General features: G+C 44.0%; 1 pseudogene; it reads right to left on the reverse strand.

Moving 5' to 3' along the window:
• Nucleotides 1-9,361: 9,361 nt before the first annotated feature.
• Nucleotides 9,362-11,651, reverse strand: part of LOC102815753 — a 2,662-nt pseudogene continuing 372 nt past the window's right edge.

The raw sequence follows: 11,651 nt of genomic DNA on the forward strand, positions 1-11,651 counted from the left end.
CCCATCAGCGTTACTCACCTGTGTTCCCTGGAGGACAGGTAAGCCCCAAACCATGGCTCCCCAGCAGTCAGGTCCATTCCAGAAGACTCCAGCAGGGTAGAGGAGAGGTGGGGATGGGGCTCTGGCTTCCTCTTTGCCCCAGCAGGGAAGTGGTCTTTCCTTGGCATGGGAACCATGAGTCACGGGCCTGTCTGGTGGTGTTTGGGCAAGGAGGAAGACTTAGCTAGAGAAGCTTTATTCTCACTCTCTGTCTGTTGTGGGCAGCTGCTCTAGGGTGGACCCAGGAGCTGCCCACATCAGCTCTCGAGACCACCCCCACCCCACCCCCGGCCCCAAGTTGGGGTCAGACCCTTTTTCCTGCCCAAGTAGCATAGCGGTAGGCTTGAGGAGGGTGAAATGCCTGCTCCTTCACTGTCCCATCTCATAGAACCCCTGACCAATGTTTTTAGGGGGCCTTGTCTCATATTGGAGTCCTGGTGTGGCGCTGTGGGTTAATGCGTCAGACTGTAAAGCCATTTGAACTGCAAGGTCGGCGGTTCAAGCTCACAAGCTGCTCCTTGGAAACCCTATACAGGGTTGCTATGGGTTGGAATCGACTCAATGGCACTAAACATGTCTCATACTGGAGTTCTGGTGACAGTGATTAGCTTCTTGGCTGCTAATGGAAAGGTCCGCTGTTTGAAACCACCAACCACTCCGAGAAGGCAGAATTCTTTCTTAATGATTTACAGCCTTGGAAACCCTATGGAGCAGTTCTAACCGGTTTCATAGGATTGCTGGAAGTCAGAATCGATTCAATGGCAGTTGGTTTTGTGTGTGTGTGTGTGTTTATATATCTTTTTGTCTTATGCCAGGGGTACAGTGGGTCCTCTGAATTCTTTCCCTTCCAGGGCGCTGTGGATTAATGTGCTGAACTGCAAAGTCGGTTTGATCCTTAAGGCTTGAGGTTCAAGCTCACCAGCTGCTCCTTGGAAACCCTATACAGGGTTGCTGTGTGTTGGAACTAACTTGATGGCACTTAACAACGACATACTTATTACTTCAGCATCAAGTCACCATAGCTTTGAACTGTACCTGTGCCTACGTGCTGGTGCAATTTTAGCTTTTATATACCAAATTGCAATTTGGTAGCTCCTTTTTGGGTCCAGGAACTCTCAAATTCCACCCACCCCCACATAAATTAGTAATAATTGCTTCTTTTTGCCATTATGTCTTAAGACAGTTTTATAGGAATGATTGACTTTCAGATAGCGGGGACAACTTATGTGACCATGCCTATAAAGCTAAAACTCTGTACAATTTATTTTTGAGCTTTCTAATGCCATCAGAGCTGTCATTAATACCCAATTCTAATGACCCTTTTAATTACATTGTTTTAGCTCCACATGCTAGAAGCACCTGCTTAGTTTTCATTTTGCTGTTGGTGTTTTTATAGTTGTTGATTTTGCCAGATTTTCTGATGTTTTAGGTGTACTAGTGTGGAGTCCTGGTGTGGTGCTGTGGGCTAATGCACCAGATTGCAAAGCCATTTAAACTGCAAGGTCGGCAGTTCAAGCTCACCAGCTGCTCCTCAGAAACCCTATACAGGGTCGCTATGAGTCGGAATCAACTAGACAGAATTTGACAACAACAATTGTGATAATTAGCATTTGTGAACCTATTCGATAACTTTTTTAAAAATGTAGTAATTAAAGGAAAGGGAGAAAAATCAAAAAAGTCTTCCGCCCAGTTACTAATTGTAATTGTAGGAAGATTTTACAGAACAATTTTGTTGTTCGTATTTATATAATCAAAGAAAGGCATTGAAGCATTTTACAACAATTTTATCATTATTTTAAGATTAGAATTGATGATAAACACTTCTAAAGATTCTGCACGGGAGAAGGTCCTGGGGATGGGGTAGGGTTAGAGTTACCGTTGGCCTCGGCCTGGAAGGATAGGCTAAGGCACGGGAACCTCCAATCCCCTGCCAACCCTTGCTCCTCCTTGTGAGATCTGGTTTCTCGTCCTCTTTTCCACCCTGCCCGGGATGGGACTCTTCGGGGTGGGGCTCTGAGCCGCGCTGAGATTTGAGGCCAAATCTCGGGTGATGTCAAAGTCTCCCCGGAGAGTTTCCCTCCCTCTAACTTGGGGATCCTAGGCCCTCCAGGCGGCGACGGGGGTGGGGGTGGGGGATGTGGGGCAGCCCAGGATCGGGTGGGCGAGAGATTTTTCTGGACCCTAACCCCCACGGGGGCCCGCCAGCAGCGGGAAGGGGAGCGGGCGGCCCGCGTTCTGCGATGGCGCCAAAGGGTCGTGGGACGGCGGCAGGAGAGAGAAGCCTGCTCACCGGCTGCCGCCGGGCCCCGAAAAAAAAGCCCGGGAGCGGGAGGGCAGGGGACCCGGCGTCTTGTCGAGGGCTCCTGAAGCTGGGGCCCACGTCCGCACCTCGCGCAGGGGGCGCCTCGCCTGCGTGGGTCCGTGTGGACAGGGTCCCGTAGCTGTGGCCGTCCCGCAGCCAGCGCCAACTCAGCAGGCGAATGTCTCTGAGGTTAGCATGTAATTTACATAGCTTCCGGAGGTTAGCGCTCCAAGTTCTAGGGCTCCCGGAGGCGGAAGAAAGGGCGGTGTCTTAAGACTGCACCTCCCAGTGGAAGTGGGCGGACTGCGGAGGTCCCGGGATGGAGCAACTCCGGCGTTCCGGGCTCTGCCGGATAAGCACTGGACTGATAAGGTCCTATTCAATGGCACTTCACAACAACAACAACAAGCTGCGCAGGGGTCTTCGAGGGCAGTTGGGAGAAGCAGGAATGCCTGCCTTTGAACAGATCAGGGGATGCTCCAAGTTTTGCACACGCCCTAGACCCGCAGACCCCTTGCTAGCTTCCCCATCTAGCTAGCCATATAGTGTTAGCCATTGTAGTTGTTGGGTACCGTCGAGTAGAATTTCGACTCAGCGACCCTATAGAATACAATAGAACAGCCCCCATATGAGGTGTAGGCTGTAATCTTTATGGGGACAGATGGCTTGTCTTTCTCTTACAGACCTGCTGAGTAGGCTAGAACTGCCAGCTGTAATTGTTGTGTCATTGTTGTTGTGAAGTGCCATGGAGTTGTTTCTGATCCATAGCAACCCTGTATACGATTTCTGAGGAGCAGCTGGTGAGCTTGAACCACTGACCTTGGGGTTCAAACCTTCTTTGCAGTCTGATGCATTAACCCACAGCGCCACACCAGGACTCCGTTGTGTCACTGGATCACCCTAACTAGCCCTTTTTGTTAGGTGCTGTGGAGTGGGCTCCGATTCATAGGGACCCTATACAGGGTTTCCAAACAGCACAAATGACAAAAGAAAAAAAATGTAGATAAATTGGATTTCATCGAAATGAAAAACCAGCAAGGATATTATCAAGAAAATGAAAAGATAGCCCACAGAATGGGAGAAAATATTTGTAAGTCATATATCTGATAAGGAACTTGTATCAAGGTTACATAAAGAACACTTACAACTCAACAACAAAAAGGTAAACAACCCAATTAAAAATGGGTAAAGGGTCTGAAGAGAGTTTTCTTCAAAGAAGAGATAAGAACAGTCAAGTGCCAGAACAAACAAATGTGTCTTGGAAGAAGTACAGACGGAATGCTTCTTAGAAATGAAGATGACAAGGCTTCATCTTTGGACATATTATCAGGAGAGACCTGTCAGTGAAAAAGAGGAATACCCCCCAGCAAGATGGGTTGACCAACGGTAGCTACTATGGGCTCAAATGAAACAATTGTGAGGATGGCAAAGGACCAGGCAGTGTTTCATTCTGTTGTGCTTAGGGTTGCCATGAGTCAGCACCGACTTGACAGCACCTAACAGCAACAAGGACCCTAGGGTTCTGTGGGGTAAGCATTGGGCCGCTAACAGCAAGGTTGGTTGTTCAAACCCCAGACGCTTCATGGGAGAAAGATGAGGCTGTCTGTTGCCTTAAAGATTTATACTCTCAGAAGCCTGCCTTCCCCCCTGCTCCCCTGGAGCAGTTCTACAGCTCTATTCGGTCCTATAAGTCACTATTATTATTATTAATCTGAATCAACTAGACAGCAGTGGATTGATTGGGGTTTTAGGTCAGAAAGGAGCCCTAGTTGCACAGCAGTTAAGCGCATGACAGCTAACTGAAACACTGGTAATTTGAAATCATCTAGTGATTCAAAACTACCAGCTGTTCCACAGGAGAAAGATGAGGCTTTCTGCTCCCGTAAAGATTTACAGCCTCGGAAACCCTGTACAGGATCGCTATGAGTCGGAACCGACTCCCCGGCACATAACTCACATAACTACAACAACAACAAGAGGCTTTGTGGAGTCCTGGTGTGGCGCTGTGGGTTAATGCGCTGGACTGCAAAGTCAGTTTGAATCACAAGGTTGGTGGTTCAAGCTCACCCGTTGCTCCTCAGAAACCCTATACAGAGTCGCTATGGGTCGGAACCGACTCGATGGCACCTCACAATAACAAAGCGGCTTTATGAGAGAAAGACCTGCTGATTTGACCCCATAAATATTGTTGTTGTTGTGTGCTGTCAAATTGGGTTCCAAGTAGCAGTGGGTGGGTTTGAACTGCTGACCTTGTGGTTAGCAGTCCAGTGATTATCCTACAACAAAAAGAAAAAAACAAAAACAAAAACCCCTCTGGAGTAGTTCTACTTTGTCACATGGGGTTACTATGAGTTAAAATGGACTCAGTATCACCTAATAACAATGAATAATTAATAGCACATGAGCCTTAGTGTGGCGCTGTGGGCTAATGCGCTGGACTGCAAAGTCGGGTTGAACCGCAAGATTGGAGGGAGACTCAAGCTCACCAGCAGCTCCTTGGAAATCCTATACAGCGTCATTGAGGTCAGAACTGACTCGTCGGCACGTAACACTGTAATGTCAGTAACCATAATCACCACCATATCGTAGTACCAGCCTGCAGGATACTTTGATATCTCAGCATGTGGATGTCTGTTTCCTTCACTGGAATAATATCCTGATCCTCACATTTACCTTGGTTTGCCCCAGATTTCCCTTCAGGTGTCAGTTTAGAAGTTCCTTCCTCCATAAAGGCCTCCCAGACAGCCCTAGTTGAGGCATTAATGCTGCTGTGGGTTGCAAGGGCCTGCCCACGTGGTTTCCCCACTGAGCTCCGTCAGGCTTGGTGGGCTTTCTTGCTCTTGTTTGAAACAGAATAACAGCAACTACAATCATGTTATTGTTGTTAAGTGCCGTTGAGTCAATTCTGACCCATAGCGACCCCTGTATAGGGTTTCCAAGGAACAGCTGGTGAGCTTGAACCACCGATCTTACAGTTCAAATGGCTGCAGTCTGACATATTAGCCCACAGCACCACACCAGGACTCCAACTATAAAAATAATGAGGGCCAATATGTTGAGCATGTGTGTATATTGACTCGTTGACTGAATAAAGGAATGGTGTACCGTACAGACCAATAACTCTTCCATTCTTGGATCTAAACACACAAGCCCAGGGACTAGGATCCTTCAAAAATACTTAAATTTCCTGAAAGCCCCATCTTGGGCACCTTGTCCCTTTGTCCCCTCTTGGCCTTTCACTGTGACCCTGATTGTCCTTGGCATGGCCAGAGTGCCCTCTGCTGGGACAATGGGGACACAGTCTGTGTGGGCTCTGGATCCTTCTTGGAAACCCTATACAGGGTCACCATGAGTGGGAACCCACTTGACGGTACTTAACAACAATGGGCAAAATACACAGAGTTACTGTATTAGAAAGAATTGGTCAACATTTGACCATTTCAAGAGGTAACATATGATCACGAACCAATGGTATTGAAGGAAGAGATCCAAGCTGCACTGAAGGCATTAATTAAAAAGTAAGGCTCTAGGAATTGACAAGATGCAACTTGGGATGTTTCAACAAACAAATGCAATGTTGGAAGTGCACACTCATTTATGCCACAAAATTTGGAAGACATATACCTGGCCAATCAATTGGAAGACATTCATAATCATGCCCATTTCAAAGCCAGGTGATCCAACAAAATGCATACATTATTAAAAAAACAAATAAAACAACTTTTTATTGTGAATTGAATGATGGTTTACTGAACAGATCATCAGTCCACATTTAACAAATCATATACTTCGTGTCATTACAATGGTTACAATCCCCTCCATGTACCATCAGTTAACAAGGTTTACCTGTATTCACTTTAACTCTTACACTCCTCCCTGTGCCTCCAGCTACCTTCATCATTCCTGTGCTAAGCTCCCTCTTGTTGTGTATTGCCTTCCCCATCAGCCAACTAAGCATGTGTCTACCCTCCTCAGAAACCCTAGACAGGGTCACTATGAGTCAGAATCTACTTGATGTCACTTAAAAACAACAACCCTCTACCAAGTGAATAATTTTCCCTTCCCTCCCACCCTGGTAATCATCATAAAATGTTTCTTCTAGTAGAAAACCTTTCCTTTCCTTTTTCTTTTTTAAAATTTTATTGTGAATTATATGATAGTTTAGATGGGAGAACATTAGTTTTACAATCATTCTATTGTATATTGTTTCATTTTCCTTTACTTTTAATTTAAAAAAAACCTTTTTATTGTAAATTGGGCAAAGGTTTACAAAGCAGATCATCAGGTTTACATTCATTAAATCATACATACTTTGCTTCATTACAATGATTGTAATGTACCATGTACCATCAGTTAACAGTATTTACTCTATTCACTTTGAGTAAATACTCCCGGTACATTCATCTTTCCTCTGCCAACCTTCCTCTTGTATATTGCCTGCCCCGTCACCCACATAAACTTGTGTCTATCCTCTTGTTGCTGTTGTTAAATCCGGTCCAGTTAGTGCCAACTCATAGCAACCCAGTACAGGATTTCTGAGGAGCTTGGACCACTGACCTCATGGTTCAAAGTGACTCTGCAGTCCAGCACATTAACTCACAGTGCCACTCCAGGACTCCATGTTTATCTGCTAGCCCACGAATAATTCCCTCCCCCCATAGTAACAATGGGGTCCTGGTGTAGCGCTGTAGGATACAGGGCCGCCATAGTTGGAACTGAGTTAATGACATTTAATGTAATCATCATAGAATGTCTCTCTTATATGAAAAAACTCTTTTCTTAACTTTTTACAACAATGATTTCATATGATATTTGACTTTTATGATGGACTAATTTTACCCAGCATAATGTCCTTCAGAAGTTCTGGTGTGGCTCTGTGGGCTAATGCATCAGACTGCAAAGACATTTGAACTGCAAAGTCAGTGGTTCAAGCTCATCAGCTGCTCCTTGGAAACCCTATTAAGGGTCGCTATGGGTCGGAATCGACTCGACGACACTTAACAAGAGCAACAACAACAACAACAACAATGTCCTCCAGGTTCATTCAGGTCATGAAGTGTTTTGCAGATTCGTCATCATTCTTCAACATTGTGTAGTAATCGATTTATGTATGTACCAAACTTTGTTTATCCGTTCTTCTGTTGATGGATGCTTAGGCTGTCTCTATCTTTCATCTATTGTGACTCGTCCTGTAATGAACATGGGTGTGCATGTATCTATTTGTGTCACGGTTCTCATTTCTTTTTTTTTAACTTTTTATTGTGAATTGAGTGAAAGTTTACAGGGCAGACCATCAGTTCTACATTCAACAAATCATATTCTTTGTTTTATCACAATGATTATAATCCCCTCCATGTACCATCAGTTAACAGGATTTCTCTATATTCATTTTAGCTCATTTTGTTTTTTTAAACAGTCAGGCGTATATAATAATATAGACTTCCATTGACTTGGAGATGAGAGAGAAGAAGAACGGCTGGTTGGTCCAAAGTGTGGTGAGACCTGGGGACACCTGATTGCATGGACAAGGACATAACCACGGGGGGCTAGAGCTGAGAGTGAAGGAGCCAGCTGATATGAAGTGCGGGGAGACGCATAAGAACACCCAAACTTGCAGATAGTACCCATTTGATCTAGCCTCAAGGGCTTGATAATCAGAACTCGATTAGAGGAAGATAAAAAACAAAAAACAAACAATTTTTTATAAAGGAAATGAGGGTAAATTGCTACAATTTGATGATCTTGACCTATATTCATGGAGGTAGTAGCTCAAAATACCAACAGAGAGGGAAGGAGTCTTCATATCAAGGATCAATGCTATCTCCTCTGTATACAGGGTAGATAGGGACCGGCAACTTAGACATTGACTACCTAAAATGAGGGGGCGATAAAGGCACAAAGTGGCTGGCTTATAAGATTTCAAGAGGGAGTTTAGTTTAAGAGTGTGGAGCGGGGAGAAAGAGTCTCCACTGAATAATTTTCATCTTGTCTAGATGGATCTGGTGAAAGAGATGGGGATAAGATTCTTATGATTCAATAGTGAGTAATTGTTATCATGACTAATGGCGAATGTCACAATTGTAAAGGTAGAAGTTTTGTAACAAAAACAGGGGAGTAGTTAATCTTATAGTCCAGAAACAGAAGACCCTAGGACCAGCAAGGGAGAAGAACACAAGTGGAATGAGGGACCTTATCCAGAGAAGCAACGACACCAGAGATGGAGGCAGAGATGGGGACATGGAGAGAGGGAGCAGCTGAGGACTCTAGATTCGTGGAATGAGAGGGACTGAGGGCTGGCAGCCAAGAGGCAGACTTGCAATGTGCCCTTTGGTGGTTTAAATTATTACATATGCCTGACTGTTTAAAAAAACAAAAAGAGCTAAAATGAATAGAGAGAAATCCTGTTAACGGATGGTACAGGGAAGGGATTATAATCATTGTAGTGAAACAAAGTATATGATTTGTTGAATGTAAAACTGATGATTTGCCCTGTAAACAATTCACAATAAAAACTTAAACAAAAAAAAAAAGAGTGCATGAATTTTGAGGATCTAAAAGTTAGAATCAATATATCGTATCACTTAATATACCCTTTAAGGTAGTATTTTATCTAGTCCAAAACTCCAGCAATAAAGCTCCTAGTTTATTATGATAAACATAGTAATACTGGATTCAAGAAAAAATGTTGCTATGACATGAATTGCAGCTGGCTTATAAACAGAAGACTAAATGGTCACTTTGGGAGCAAAGTGATTTTTTTTTTTTTTTTAAGTTTTCAGTCAATGTCATCTTTATAAACAAGTACTGCTGTTTATCTAGTGGCTAAAATAGGAATGAAATAAATTTCTTCCTTAATGCCAAATTTAAGTAGCCTTTGAAGCAGAAAGTTACCACTGTAACTGCCGAATTGGCTAGGACCAATCACAGCAATATTTTGGGTTAAAACTTTAGTAGTTCATTTGTACGAAATTCTAACATATGCTTAGTCAGTTTCAACATGTCTGCTTAACTTTAATTTCTTCAGTGTTTTCCTGGTGGCTTCTTGGTACATGTCGGTGGTGTCATGCTGCCTCCATTGTATACTGGTGGCAACTGTCCCCCTTTTCTGAAAGTGTTTGTGTAATTTACTTCATCCAGCATAACCAGATGATTGGAATGTGTCTGGATATTGTGTCTGTCTTCCACAGGGATCTTCTTCAAGGCCATCAGTTTCACTGGACTTTTACCTTTTATTATGTTGATAAAAGGTACCATCCAGTCAATGCATTCAGAAATCTCCTATTCCAAACCTGAGCCTTTCTTAACCACTTCCTTAGAGATAAAACAACACAGGGCAGCAGCCGCCAGTATTCTGTATTGGATCTCTAACGAATCAATGGCTAGAATACACAGATCAAAAAGCTGAGCAATTTGGATCCACTTTCCCTGAGAATACGCAGGGAGAAGAATTTTAGGAGTATCTTTAAGAGCATCAACTTGGAGAAAGAGATTTAGTTCACGATGATTGTTACAGGACAAAGTGCTCATTTGAAAGCCTTTAATATAAAAAGTTCCATCCTCAAGATATTCTCTTCACTGTAAGTATGATCAGTGGCGTAAGCAAACTCACGGAGTTTAGGAGCATAGAATTCCTCAAGTTTGGAAGCAATAAATAATGAGGTAATTTCAATGAGTTGAAGCATATATTTTTAAAGTTTTCATCGTGAATTATGTGATAGTTTACATAATGGGAGAATATTAGCTTTACATTCATCCTATTGTATATTGTTTCATTGCCATGGTTACAATCCCCTCCATGCATCATCCAACAACCAAATGGTATACCCCACAAGCTTGCCCCTTGATCATCAGCACACAGCCCCTCTCTCTCTCCGGGTCTAGAGTGACCCGCTGCTCCAGCTCTCAAGTCATCGTCTCTGCCTCTATCCCTGGCGTCGCTGTTTCTCTGGGTAGGATCCAGCACTCCACTCTTCTTCCTTGATGGTCCCAGGGACCTCCGCTCCTGGACTGCAAAGTCAACTACTCCCCCTCCTTTTGCTACAACATGTCTACCTTTCCATTTCCAACCCTCACAGTCAGTCCTGATAAATTATTCACTTATCCCCATCTCCTTTCATCCGCCCTGCCCAGACAGATTGGATGCTACTCAGTGGAAATTCTACCTTTCTCCGTTTCCTCTGGATCTAGGCTCCCTCTTGAAAGCTTATAAGCCAGTCACTTCTTGCCTTTGTTGTTGTTGTTGTTGTTGTTAAGTGCCGTCAAGTTGATCCTGACCCATAGTGACCCTGTATAGGGTTTCCGAGGAGCGGCTGGTGAGCTTGAACAGCCAACCTTGCAGTTCAAATGGCCTTGCAGTCCGACGCATTAACCCACAGTGCCACACCAGGACTCCCTTTGTAGCCCCCCCGACCCCATTTTTTGGGTAGCCAATGTCCAAGTTGCCCATCCCTGTCTACTCTGTGTATGGTGGGGGTGGGAATGATCCTCCCTGTAAAGATCTGTTCCCTCCTTTGAGCTACTGCATCCATAGGTGTAGGTCAAGTTCATCAAATTGTATCAGATTATTCTTTTTTTCCTCTTCTTTCTTCTTCTAGTTGAGCTCTGATCCAGCCATTGAAGTCAGGTCAAGTGGGTATTATCTGCAAGTGTGGGTGTTCTTGTGCATCTCCCCTCACTTCTTATCAGCTGGAAGTGAAGCATATTTATTTACATCCTTTTGTGTCAACATAAATCTATCAAAAAAAGTAGTGTGCAAGAGGAGATGTTTCCCTAAGTCGGGCTGACAGCCTTGGCCTCATTTGTGGTTCCACGTCAGAATACAGAACTTCAAAATGCTTATTCTTTTTGATGCTGAATGTGATGCCATTCCTCTTCAATTTGTCACTCCAGTGACAGTAAACCAAATGATTCTTAGAGTCACAATGGCCAATAGCAGTCTGTTTCAGCTCACTAATGGCTAGGATGTCGCTCATTATGTGTTCCATTTTAATTTTTACAATTTTCCTAGATTCATACTTTGTACATTCCACTTTCTGATTATGAATGGATGTTTACAGCTGTTTCTCCTCATCTGGTGTTGTGCGCCATCCGCAGATGAAGGTCCTGAAAGCTTTACTCTAACCTCATCATCACAGGAAACTACTATGAGGAGGCAGCTCTTCCCCAGTTGTATTTTGAGTGCCTTCCACCTTGAGGGGCTCATCTTCCTGCACTACATCTGACAGTATGCTGGTGCTATTCATCATGTTTCTTCCTGCACTATATCTGACAGTATGCTGGTGCTATTCATCATGTTTCTTCCTGCACTATA

The sequence above is a fragment of the Chrysochloris asiatica genome, unplaced genomic scaffold, assembly GCF_000296735.1.
Source record: "Chrysochloris asiatica unplaced genomic scaffold, ChrAsi1.0 scaffold00132, whole genome shotgun sequence".
NCBI lineage: Eukaryota > Metazoa > Chordata > Mammalia > Afrosoricida > Chrysochloridae > Chrysochloris > Chrysochloris asiatica.